Raw genomic sequence first — 13,726 nt, 5'->3', positions numbered from 1 at the left:
GAAGATGGCTCTCCATCCTTTCCCTGTGATGGATTACTCATACAACTGACAAACAAGCATCTAAACTCCTGTGCCACACTGACATCTTATGGAAAAAGCACTTGTTACAATTACGGAGCTGCAGAGGCCCTTAAAGGACAGGGTTTCAAGGAAAAGGCTCAGATTTTATTCTTCTCTTTATTCTGACCAAACTGGTTTTGTTTGTCACAATATTAGTTGTACAAAAATCAACTATATTTTTCTGCAATTAAAGCAATAGAATCATAGAACGGTTTCAGTTGGAAGGGACCTCAAAGCCCATCCAGTTCCAACCCCTGCCATGGGCAGGGACACCTCCCACTGGATCAGGGGGCCAGCTCCAACATCGCCCTTTCCTTTTCTGCAAACAACTGCTGGGAATTAATACCTACCTATAACCTGCTGTGGCTGTGGACACCGCCAGCCCAAGTGTCCTTTAGACAAGGCTGCTGCCACTTAATTAGCTAATATTTGCACAGTGGTGGGAAGATGCAGACAGCTTCCTCGGTGTTAGGCATCGCTGCTCGGGCAGTGGAGGAACCGCAGGTGGCTGCGTTGTGTGTTGGCAGGATTGCCGGGGAAGGCTGCGGACCCAGCAGGGTGTCCTAGCAGAAAGTCACCCACAGAAATTATGTATGTGTTCTCCAGAGGTTCTGTCTAGCTGTTCCCAGCCCTGGAGGAGCTCTTCTTTCCAAGAATAAAGGGGCAAGGGCAGATAAAACACAGGTTTGCTGAGCCACTTCTCTCTGTTCAGTTACCTACTGCATTTCCAGAGTCACCTTTGAGCTCCACCTTAGAGATGATGGTGAGGAGGATGTAGCTCAAAGGCAGGAAGATGCAGAGGGGCCTCATCTCTCATCAGCCCATGGCACAAGCCCTGGCAGTGGGATGCCATGTCCTGATGCTCTGTGGATCTCTTTGGGCAAGGAGAGTTGTGAATTCCCACCACACTTCCCAACCCCATCAGCAACAACAGCTCATTCCTGGAGCAATGATGTCAAGTATGGGTCAATAACCCTCCCGGGACCTACAGCACAAATCCCATCAGCAGCACCAACCAGCACCAGTACCTGTACACCAGTTAGAACTTCATTTAGGGGCTGATCCTGCAAATGTGAGGAAGAAAGGAGCAGAGGGTGGGCAGCAGCAGCTCTCTTGTGCACAGACGTGTGCTCTCCTCAACTGTTCCTTCCCACTCGAGCGTTGCTGCTGCAGACCTTGGCTTCCTCCAGCGTCCCAAAGCCATTTCTTGCTTCTCCTTTCACTACTGCCACGATAGTGTTGCAGGCAGAAACTTGAGGACTCTGTAAATGCTTCGGAGGAAAGCTGCTATGGTAAGGGAATTAATTAAAGATATACATAACGTTACCCAAACTGCAGGGAAAGCAACAGAAAAAGAGACAAATGTGCAGCAGTGCTGAGAAACAATGGCCACACAACTGGAGCATGAAACAGGATGGAGAGAAATCTGGGCTTTTCTCCTGCTTTGGCCCAAAAGGGAATACCTGGATAAACTCATGGACTTTCAGTCATGCATAAAGCTTTCCCAAGGGAGTCCCATTCATTTGGAGCAAAGGTTGTTCCCACCTCCTTCGGGGCTCACAGGAACCACAGCTTCAGAGCCCAGGGCACGTTCCCTGAGGAACATCGAAGGAGAACAGAAGCACTGGTCCAAAAGCATAATGAGGAGTTCATATTTTTAATAATATATTTAGAGTCTCCTTGTGGCCATCTGAGGTGGAAAGAGCTCTGGCAAACCCCATACCTTGGGTTTCTGCTAGATTTTGCCCTCAGCTCAGTGGGATCTTTTTCTAGCTGGGCAAATGTGTTTGGCTTTGTTTCCACGTAGCAGAGGGCACTGGCAAGGAGCTGCCTCCAGCAGATGTGAGCACCAGGTTAGCAAAGCCTCCCTTTAATTTATGCACTGGTTTGGGATCCCACAGCCCTCAAGGGAGCATAGTAAATCCACACCATCTGCCAGAGCGCCAGATCTCACTGCTGGATCCCTGCCGGGATTACTGCCCACTTGTTTCTCCCAACCTACCCACTAACCCACCTCACAGGCCAACATGGGGTGGTTTGAGGCTGATTCCTGACCATCGCTGGGGAATTTCCTGCATGAAACACACATAGACTCTTCTTTGCTTCTTTTGGGATGTCCTTTAAATGTGGTCAGCTCTTCAAACACTACTTTACACCAGCTGCCACGAAGGAGAAGGGCTCCGCATGACCAGCTCACCATCTGGGAAGTGATGGAGCTCCTAGAAACACCCCAAGAGATCAGGCAGCTTTCCCTTCAGCTTGGTCAGCAGGATGCCTGCTTGGCGCGGGATGTTGAGTTTTAGGGAGGAATGCCTTGTTCTCAGGGCTGTTGTGCAGGTGATGAGCCACTGCTATAACACCCACAGCCCTGCAGCCCCTCCAGCACTGACACAATTCCTTTTCCCAAGTCAATGAGATGGTAACTCCTTGTTCAACCACACCTGCAAGCCTTCTCAGGTCTCAGCTCCAGCCCTGCCAATGTGGGATGCAGCCACATATCCATCCCAAAGGGCAGGAGAAAATAAAACACATCAGGGTTTCCACCCCACTGTGTGAAGTTACTTTCCACCTCTTGCCAGAAAGGATCCCTTTACAGGGACACTTTGCTTCATTTAGGCCTCTTGGCAGATCCAGGTGGGCTCAGTGTTGCCATATCAGGAGCCGTTTGCAGCACCCGGACAGGACTTGAAGGATAAACTCAGTAATTTGGTGTGGCACGGCAACAGGCTTTGGCAAACCCACCTTTACAACTGCTCATGCAAAACAGGTCTGCAAGAAGGGTCCCACTCCCACACCACTGCAGGAGAAACATCAACACCCCAAATAAGCAGCAGCATCTCACACCTTGGCTGCATTGAGGAGCGGTGGAAAACGTGCCCTTATTTATGAGCATCCCTCCTTCACCAAAGTGCCTGGTGCCTCCCAGGACAAGGACATGAAGTGCAAGGGTCAGTGCTAACATCTTGCTTGTGCCAGTGACCTCCCAACCACAGTTTGAGAGGTGAAAGGACAAGCAGCCCCTTCTCCCTGCTTGCTTTTCACAGCTCTGCCTTGTGCAAAGCGCTGGATTAACAGCACCGAGCTCCATACTCCCATGGCCAGTGAGGATGGGTGGCAAAGGGCTTTGCAGCCACACCGACCCTGATTGGGCTGAGAACAGGACAGCTGCCCGAATCCTGCTTTTCCAGCCCATAGCCCTCAGCCCTGACACCTGGTTGTAGGTGATTAACAGAAGCCATCAGCCTTATTTCACGCATTTTAGCTCAGTGCTGATGACTCGAGGTCACAACCCCTCACTAATGAGAGGCTTTGTGTGCCTGACTGATGCCCCAAAGCAATTAGTCCCTCACAACGCTTATTATTTCTATATGAAAGGGATGCTGCAGGAGTTTTCTTGCTTTTGGCCGAATTTCCTCCCTGTAAATAAGTGTGCCAGTATTTACCAAAAGCATTCTGGAGCTCAGTCTCACTGGCGGGTGTGCAGCAGCACCTTGAAGGAGAGCCAGCATCGCTTGCTCGCTCCCAGCTGAGCTGGGACAACCAAGTTCTCCCTGAACCCTGGGGGAGGTTTTTAGCTCCAAATTCAAGACCACAACTGACGCTGGTGGTGTTGGCCACAGAGTTTTCAATTTGCCAGGGGCAGGGTGAGAGCAGCATGGGAGCTGAGTAACCTGAACGATAATGCAGACTCCAAATCACCATCGTTATCTCCTTAGGCTGTGCTTTGCCATCACTTCTGATCATAGAATCATAGAATGGGTTGGGTTGGAAGGGACCTCAAAGCCCATCCAGTTTCACCTCCCCTGCCATGGGCAGGGACACCTCCCACTGGATCAGGTTGCTCCAAGCCCCATCCAGCCCGGCCTCGGACACCTCCAGGGATGGGGCAGCCACCACTGCTCTGGGCAACCTGGGCCAGGGCCTCACTACCCTCGATGTAAAATAATCTCTACACTTCAGCTAAACCACTGCAACATCTCTTTATAAGACCCAGAGATCGTAAAAAAACTGAATCCAAGCCCTGGAGCAGCTCAGCCCAACCAAACACTGAATGCATCAGCACCTCCTTCGCAGCCAGACCACACAAACCCAGGCTGGCAGCATCTCCCTAAGCCTTAATGTGCTCACCACACACACCACCTGAAAGGCCACGCTGGTTTGCAGCGTGCAAGTAACTCCACTGCGCTGAAGATGCAGCACCATGAACCCAGGAGCACCCAAACTCCACTGCGCTGAAGATGCAGCACCATGAACCCAGGAGCACCCAAACTCCACTGCACTGAAGATGCAGCACCATGAACCCAGGAGCACCCAAACTCCACTGCGCTGAAGATGCAGCACCATGAACCCAGGAGCACCCAAACTCCACTGCGCTGAAGATGCAGCACCATGAACCCAGGAGCAACCCAAGGAGCCCTGTGCCTTCCGAACCGGCCCTGCCCCCAAGGGCACAGCCTGCAGAAAAGCATCGCTCAGCAGATGCGAAGCAGCTCAAGCCACGAGAACCCAGCTGTCGCTCCCACATGGAGGTGTCCCCCCAAAGCAAAGCTCCCTGCAGGACTTTTTTATCATGGGAACATCCTTATCGTCTCACAGTTTATATGAGAGTGCGCTCCTTCAATGTCCTTTAAAGCACTTGCCTTCTGATTCGGAAGGGAGACTTGAAATAAAAATTAAACAGCAAACAAATCCAGTGTCTCCACTTAAAAGCCCTTTAAAGGCTTGGAAATGATTAATGTGTTTAAACTATAAACTGTAGCTGTTTTAAGAGGAGATAAATACGAGATCAAGACTTCTGACTACACAAACAGTGCGAAAGCATAAGTAAACAGCTGTGACAAGTTTAGCACTCTCGTGGAGACGGAGTTCTGTGTAGGACGTGTGTGCTCTGTGCCACTGCTGCAGGATTTAAAGAGGAAGCATTGGGCCAACACCAAAAAGAGCGACGTGCAGCTAAGCTTTGCCCCACACAGGGTCAGAGCACCCTGGTCATCCAAAGCTCTGGGTGGGAGAGCAGCTGAAGGTGGTTTCCAGGGGAGATGATGATGGGCAACGTGCACAGCTTTGTTGGTGTGTCTATCTCAAGGCAGATTGTTCCTCTCCCAGCTCCTCAGGATGAGAAAATGTTGCAATGCCAAGATTCGTGGAACTTCTGCCCAAAGAGTCATTGCTGTGGATAGCTAACTCCTCCTTGCAGATCCTGCTCCAGATCTCGCCAGCACTAGCTCTACCCAGCTGGGGAACAAAACCAGAACCGGGGTGGCAGGGGGAAGCCACCTCTGTCTGATGCCTCCTGCCACCACAGCAGGAGCATTCGCCACAAGCCGTGGGCTGCACCACGCCTGGCTGGGGCTGGAGGGCAGGAGGTAACGCAGGAGGCACCCGTCAGCGTGTCCCCTCTTTGAGGGGAGCATGATGGCAGAACTGCGACGTGCAGATGGATGGGCACAGTTTGCAAAGCAGCTGCAAAAGCTGTTCGTCACCTTCCCAATCCAAGAGAAGCATGACAAGCCAGGGAAATTGGATGGATGGGAGGAGATGCAGTAGGAGGGACAGGCAGAAGCCCTTGACCCATGCCAGGAGCACAACCCCAAGAAGAAAACACATTCTCAGTCGCACTGGTTGGTCTGGTTTGCATTAAACAATCAGGAACCTGAGACAGAAAAATGTGTCTGTTTCCCACACAACCCTGGTGGGACCCCATCGCCCCCCTCCCCAGCCTGGTGGGCAAGGAATCTCCCCTCCAGCTTTGGCAGATGGTGAAATACCCTCTAAAGGAAGAAGGAAAAAAAAAACAATAACAAAGCCATTTCTGCCACAGATGAGTAAAGATCCTTGAACTCCCTCCAGAAAGAGGTCTTGTGTCCTCCAGAGGGGTTTGCAATGCTCTGCCTGACAGCTGAACTCTGAGCCCACACTTGAATCGTTTGAATCACATTAGCACCAGCTCCCTTGCTGCCCATCTCATTTTGTAATAGAGAGCAGTGCCCTGGAAACTGCAGGATTTACATTCCTGCCTCGCTCAGTGTCCCAGCAGAGGTGCCTTTTTGTCCCCGGAGCTACTGTGCTGAACTGCTTGCCCTCCTGGGAGCATGGAGGCCATGCTCATACCCTTCCCAGCACCAGATTTCCCCCTTAAAATCATTTTTCCCTTTAACAGTTGAAGAACTCCTTACCCACTTTTTCCCTCCAGGAGAAGCACGGGAGCCGCTCTGTTTAGCGCTGCCAGCTACCCACCTCGGCCACCCAAGCCTCCCTGTTTGGAAGTCCTGAAGTTCTGGTTTCACCACAGACTGTATCCTGGATGCCCATTTAGTTATGTTTTTCTTGGTGATCCAAGACAGAGCTGGAAACAAAGAAAATGCACCAAGACCATCAGATCAGAGCACAAAGAGACTCGTTTAGCAGATATATGCTGAAGTGCAGGGTGGAAAAGATGAATATAGAGCCCATACTGGAAACCTCAGCATGACTTCTTCCATGCAACCCATAGCAACACCCCAAAATGAGCCCAGCAGGAATCACAGAACCATTTGGGTTGGGAGGGACCTCAAAGCCCATCCAGTTCCACCTCCTGCCATGGGCAGGGACACTTCCCACTGGATCAGGTTGCTCCAAGCCCCATCCAACCTGGCCTGGAACACCTCCAGGGATGGGGCAGCCACCAATTCTCTGGGCAACCTGGGCCAGGGCCTCTGTAAGATGATTTTGGGAAGCAAAGAGTATGCGCACACAGACATGGGTGCAGAGAAGGGGCTGACACTGATGCCCTTTGCTGTGCAGCAGGAATTACTGCATGAGCGTGGTGGGAAGAAGGTGCCAGTTCCTGGGTGCCTGAAGAAGAAGGAAAGGAAAGCAAACAAACATAAGAGAGCGCAGGAAGCAAAGGGATGCATCGGACTTCCCTGCTGAAAGATTCATGTTGAGTTCAATGGGCCATTTAGCAGGTAACTGTCACTTCAAACACCACGGATTATTCAGACAACAGGAGACAAGCCCGGGTAATGCTGCTCATAATCCTGTGTATGTTCAAACACTTTGACAGCTAGATAAATAGACTATTTAATTAAACCAACAAGTCATCGTTTATTTTCACATCACAATAGGTTAAATGACTTTTTATTCCCATTTTCCATATCAACAGAGCAGACTTTTTGGTAATAAAAGCTAAACTCTAATTAACAGCTGGTGTGGTTGTACTTGGCAGCATTGTGAGTAATTCAGTACAAAACAAACACATTTACTATAAATGGCTTTTGATTGCGCAGACCAAGGTAATGGATGTTTTGCGAGTTAGTGCCAGCTACCGCCTGGTTATTGTTTCAGAGTTGTTTCACAGGACTAAGGAGGAGGTGAGTGAAAGCGGGCATCATCCTGGCCAGAAGATGGAAGTGGGAAAACATCTCAATTGTTTATAAACAGACCCTGGGATGGAGGCAGCACCCATAGGTGCTGCTGAAATGCCTCTTGGGGAAGGTTGCCCAGAGGAGTCACGGCTGCCCTGTCCTTGGAGATGTTCAAAGCCAGTTTGGATGGGGCTTGGAGCAACCTGATCCAATGGGAGGTGCCCCTGCCCATGGCAGGGGGATGGAACTGGAGGGGCTTTAACGTTCCCTCCAACACAAACCATCTGTGATTCTACGAAGGCAGACAGAGAACCTCTGACTACAGTGGGGCTTCAGAATGGTCCTGCTAAGAACCGAAACCTTAGGATGAGTGCTCATCCCAACCTGCCCACAAACACTCAGCGCTGGTTTAGGCCAGTCCCGTGCCCTGGGGCTCAGCTGATGCTCGGACAGGACAGCATCCCCCGTGCCCCCTGGATGCTCCGCACGGGCTCTCTGCAGCCACAGGAACAGCCTGCTGCTGCTGCTGCTGCTACAAATCAACACGTGCCACTTAGGGAAAGGAGAGAAAATCTGCCCAGCTCATCATTTCCTATCATAACCTCTTTTTTTCCCCCCTCCTTTTAAATCAGCGCTGCTTCAATAAGCACCTTGCTGCTGGTAGTGCCAGCGAGGCCGGGGCTGGTGCTGTCAGCTCAGGAGGATAAATGATGTGTCAGGGGCTTCTCCTGCCAGCAGCGTGATTTGCAATGCTCCCCATGCTTTGTAACCCTGCCAGCCCCGAGCTTTATCTAGGCACACTGTCCGTCACATCTACCCCCTTTTAATGCTTTTCATTATTTATGCAGAACTATTGACAGCAGCCTGAAGTCCCCAGCCATAAAAATTATTTAAAATCAATCTCACGCTTCACTTACTGATTTCCCATTTAAATGGTCTCTCCGGTGATTTAAATACCACCTCCTCATCCAGGCCTCCGTATTGATCTGCTGCTGGGATGGAGCGGTCCCTAAGCCAGGCAGAGTGAGCTGGCTGGCAGGAGAGCAATTGGGACACCCGTGATTTGTTTCCCCTAAGGTGGCAGCTTCACTAGAAGATGCAAGCAGGTTTTCTTAAATTAAAGAGAAAGGGAAGGTTTATTCTGAAATGTTATAGAATCATAGAGTGACCTGAGTTTGAAGGGACCCACAAAGATGACCGAGTCCAGCTCCTGTCCTTGCACAGGACAACCCCAATCTCCACACCGTGGATCTGAGAGCATTAGCCAAACGCTTTTGGAATATTGTCAGGTGTGGCACCTTGACTCCTTCCTTGGGGAGCTGTTCCGGTGCTCCACCACCCTGTGGGTGAAGAACCTTTCCCTGTCCAATTTAGCCCTTCACTGCATCTTCCTGCGGTTCCCTCGGGTCCAGAGTGCAGAGATCAGTGCCTGCTCCTCCTCCTTCCCTTGTGAGGAAGCTGTAAACTGCAGGGCTTTGACCTCTGAATCAGGATGCAGGTGTGGAGGGGAGATGGAGGCACTCAGGAGCCACAGATGCTCTGGGAAATGGGGTTTGTGTCACTTCCAGAGTAGCTGCTCCAGCATTCAGGCTGAGAAGCCGGTCTGGGGCTGGATTTACTAGAGTGCTGGGGATTTAGTGTGGCACAGAGGCAGGGAACCTTTACATGGAAAAGAACAAAGAAGGCAAAACGAGCGAATTTGGGAATTTTTGGGATTTACTGGCCCACCTTCCATAGATACAGTGGCAGTCTCACCTTGATCTTCCTGCTCCTTTGGGATAAACCTACAGAGCTTTGTTAGGGTTATATTAATTTCTAGCATCTATTTGAGGGGGGAATGGGGGACAGTTCTCCTGCCTGCACAACAATTACCGGTGTTTGAAGCCCCGGCGCTGGCTTGTTCTGCCTGTGCCACACAGGAAGGAGTTGCAGGGAGTGCCCCTCACCCAGCCACCTGCTCCTCAACCCAGCAGGACACAGGGCCAAGCACCAAACTGCTGCCACTGGGCAGTGTCCCCACACTGCTGCAGCCAGGGAAGAGTGGGTTCATCTCTGCTGTCCACCAGCAACAGCAGAAGTCCTTCTGGATGCTGTATTTGAAGCCTTTGTGAACTTCTGCACATCTCTGATAGGAAAGGTGCTTTTGAGTGCAGCATCTTTTTCGCCATCCCCACTCTTGCAATAGCTTAGCTCAGTAAAATAACCACTTACTTTAGTTTGGGGTCACGCACCTGGACCGGCACGTCTGGCTCTGCAGTGGGGAGTAACCCCTGGGCTCCAGCAGGATTGCAAGAGGCACAGCCCTGGGCATGCACCCACGCTGACCACATCTCCAGCTCGGACAGGCTGCTTTCTTTTGCCATCCCCACCAAACACATCATGATTCGGGACAAGGCATGGGTTCCTGCAAAGCCTTGAGAAAATCAGACGAGACATTATTTGACCATAAAGCTCCAGTTTCCAGTGATAACATGGAAGAAACTGAGTGCAGCACACACGACAGGGCTCGCTGGATCAGAGCGAGGGGACACAAGCAGCCTTGTCAGTGTATAATAGCAGCTTTGTGGGGAAATGGCTGGGAAACGCAGCCGAGCTGCTCAGGGTGCGTGCTTGCCAGAGGTAAGTGAGCCAGGAATGCAGCAGGCTGTATTAGGCTTGTCATCGGGGCTGGTGCTGGGGAGCAACATGTTGTAAAGAGTTATTGCTTTGGGAAACACTTGGTCCAGGCAGCACTTCGTGGAAGCACCACCGGTTCCCCCTCCAGCCCCGCTCCTGGTGCTCAAAGTTATTCGGGCATCTGACATCACCGCCCTCCCAGCCCCTGTGGTACCCAGCCTGGGCGACTAAGCAGCGCCAGGGGCAACGTACAGCATCACATCCTGAGGTGCTTTTCTGGGGAGGCAGCTATGTAGTGGAGGTGTCCTCCAAATCCACATAGTCACTTGGAGGAGAAGGAGGTTACACTCCTCTTAAGATAATGAGCAATTACCTGTCAATGTGCGCTTGCAGCCCGGAAAGCCAACCATGTCCTGGGCTGCATCCAAACCAGTGGGACCAGCAGGGTGAGGGAGGGGACTCTACCCCTCTGTTCCATGCTGGTGAGATCCCACTTGGAGCCCTGCATCCAGTTCTAAAGTCCTCAGCACAGGTAGGACATGGATCTCTGCTGGAGTGAGTCCAGAGGAGGCCACAGGGATGATCCGAGGGCTGGAGAACCTCCCGTACGAGGAGAGGCTGAGAGAGTTGGGGTTGTTCAGCCTGGAGAAGAGAAGCCTCCAAGGAGACCATAGAGCAGCTTCCAGTACTGAAAGGGGCTACAGGAAAGGTGGGGAGGGGCTTTGATCAGGGAATGCAGGGACAGGAGAAGGAGGAATGGTTTTGAAGTGGTGGCTGCCCCTTCCCTGGAGGTGTTCAAGGCCAGGTTGGATGGAGCTTTGAACCCCTTGATCCAGTCAGAGGTGTCCCTGCCAATAGCAGGGATGGGCTTTAAGGTGCCTTCCAACCTGAACCGTTCCATGATTCTACATTACACATCCACGATTCTACACAGCTCCCCTATAGCTGTACCTATATAATGCCTGACACACGTTACAGCAGTTGTTTTAAAGCCACGGGCCGTAGCTCCACAGCAATCAGAAGGCAGCTTTAAGTGAAGTAAGAAACCAACAGGCAGCAGCATCAACCCTCAGCTTCCCCAGGAAGAGAGTGAGACCTGGGAAGGGCAGCAGGGAAGCTGCTGCCCTGGGATGGGGCAGGGGTAGGTGGTCACTTGGGCTTCTCTGCTCCACTCCCCAGCCTCTCACAAGCAACTGCTATGGTTCCTGCTGACCTCAAAGGCCGGGCAAAAGCGGAACATGGTTTTGTGTGGATGCCCTTCTTTCTGCTAATACGAGCTCTTATTTCTCTTGTCACCTTTCATTTGTTCCATTCGCTTTTGAAAACCTGCCAGGAGTGAACAAGGAGCCACATTCAGGGAGGATTAGCCAACCTCAAAAACAAAGCGATGCTTTCAGAGCCACATCCCCTCCACTGGTGGAGAAAGGCAAACTCCTCGATAAGAGCAAACCCAGGGAAAGAGAAAAACCCAATACCTGCATGTGCTTTGTGTGACCTCTAGCTCCGACTATCGCTCGCGGAGAAGGAATACAGAGGGGAGAGAAAAACACTGTGTCCTAAAACAAACAGCAAGGACAAGCTTGATGAGAGTATTTAAGCGGTTATTAGAGAGCGCTTGATTGCAAACCTTGTAGGAGCCCCATGGAGCATGTGATGTTTGTTTTACCAGCACTCAGCCGCTGTCCTGTTAAGGAAGAGAACAAAGTGTAGGTGTTATAAAGTCAATATTGTTCCAGGGAGGCATGTGACAAAGGGCCACCGAGCAGCAGGTCAATGAAATCACTTTCTCGTTGGGTTTAGACAGCTTAGCTGGAGTTTATATTATTCCCCTTGAATTACTTTTCCAGATGTGTATGACATAAAAGATTAAGATCATAGACCCAACGTGATTATTTCCACTGATGAGATTAATGTGTGGGTTTGGTTTTTTTTTTTTCCTTTAATCTTAAGTTGGACTTTTTTGATTGAATCAAAAGTGGATTTTCAAATGGTTTCACATCCCCTAAAGCAGCAGCCCCGCTGATTCGTGGATTTTTTTAACTCCTTTCCCATTTTTTCCTCATTCTTAATAATTTATCCTTTAAATTGGAATTTATCCAGTTTATTGTTGCCCAAGGGTTAATCAAGAAAGAAAGGCCACAAATGCCTTTGGCATCTTCGTGAATAACTGGACTTTAAACAGCAACCTTCAGAAAAGTCAATAAATCCACTTTTTTTGCATATGGGTCATTAGAGCATTCCAGCTCCAATTCAAGTCATAGGATCATAGAATCATGGAACGGTCTGAATTGAAAGGGACTTCAAAGCTCATCCAGTTCCAAGCCCCTGTGCTGGGCAGGGACACCTCCCACTGGATCAGGTCGCTCCAAGCCCCATCCAACCTGGCCCTGAACACCTCCAGGGATGGGGCAGCCACCACTGCTCTGGGCAACCTGGGCCAGGGCCTCCCCACCCTCACAGGAAAACATTTCTTCCTAAGATCTCATCTCAATTGTCCCTCTTGCAGCTGAAAATACATTCCCTCTCGTCCTATCCCTGCACTCCCTGATCAAGAGCCCTCCCCAGCTTTCCTGGAGCCCCTTTCAGCACTGGAAGCTGCTCTAAGGTCTCCCTGGAGCCTTTTCCTCTCCAGGCTGAACAATCCCAACTCTCTCAGCCTGTCCTCATACAGGAGGTGCTCCAGCCTTTGGATAATTTCTGTGGCCTCCTCTGAACTACATCCTTCTTACGTTGAGAATTCCAGAACTGGACACAGAGCTCCATGTGGGCTCTCACCAGCGCAGAACAGAGGGGCAGAATCCCCTCCCTCTCCCTGCTGGTCCCACTGCTTTGGGCGCAGCCCAGGACACAGTTGGCTTTTTTTTTCATGAAAATGATTCCTTGTAAAACTGTGACCCAAATCACAAGGAAGGAATGGATTTGTCTCCAGGCAGGGCTCCTGCTCTGACACCCCAGCCCCGTGGAGGCTGCGGGGTCCTCGTGTTTAACTTGTGGCTGTTGCACAACACCCAAAATCATCCAGAACTGCCTGGAATTCCTGCTTTCTTTATGAGAAGAATTGGGGCAGAGCCCTGGGAGTTTTCTGTGTTTGAATTCTGCTCCGATGCCACAGTCCCAGAGTTGTGCTTTGGGGAGGGTGGATTAACGTTATCCTTATTGCAGCTATTAACCTCTGCCTGCGAGGGCAGAGGAGGTAAATGAGTAACTTCAGTTCTTGGGTAACCAGAAAACACACAACACTGTCGCCAGTGCACACGGAGAAGGGATTTTCGTCCCATATGTTCTTTCTCAAAAGAACTTTCCAGTTTGCAACTTTGCCCATTTCCATCAGGCGTGAGCATCCCTCGGGGGGCTGATTTCCACTCCAGAGCCACCCTTTCTAATCCATAACCTATTTTTCTTCCTTTATAAAACTAGAGGCATCAAACCCAGACTTTGAGAGGAAGGTGGAAAGGTGGAAATCCAAGCTTGAATCCTGATCCCGCAGCCTCACCTCTTCCCCTGTATTTTACACCCCTGCAAATGCCATTAGCTATTTTTCTACTTCAGCACCATTTAAAGATGGAATTATCTATAAGTTTGACCTTGAATAACACAATAGCTTTTGCAACATCTGCCCTGCATCCCACCTTGACATCCTTCGCATGTGCATCCAACATCCTGAGCCCTTCGGAACACCAGCAGGTGAGAAAACGCAGCCCCAG

At 50.7% G+C, this 13,726-nt stretch overlaps 1 long non-coding RNA gene across 1 annotated transcript; it reads right to left on the bottom strand.

Annotated features, from left to right (window-relative positions):
- Positions 1 to 9,643: 9,643 nt before the first annotated feature.
- LOC128853382 (uncharacterized) lies at positions 9,644 to 13,726 on the bottom strand. The gene is made up of 3 exons (XR_008451897.1): positions 13,652 to 13,726; positions 10,396 to 11,706; positions 9,644 to 9,819 (listed from the first exon to the last, which is right to left on the bottom strand). It is a non-coding gene; the product is annotated as an uncharacterized LOC128853382 (long non-coding RNA).

The sequence above is a fragment of the Cuculus canorus genome, chromosome 12 (assembly GCF_017976375.1).
Source record: "Cuculus canorus isolate bCucCan1 chromosome 12, bCucCan1.pri, whole genome shotgun sequence".
NCBI classification, from domain to species: Eukaryota; Metazoa; Chordata; class Aves; order Cuculiformes; family Cuculidae; genus Cuculus; species Cuculus canorus.
The sequence above is the reverse complement of the archived record's forward strand: the minus strand, read 5'-3'. Positions and strand labels throughout refer to the sequence as shown.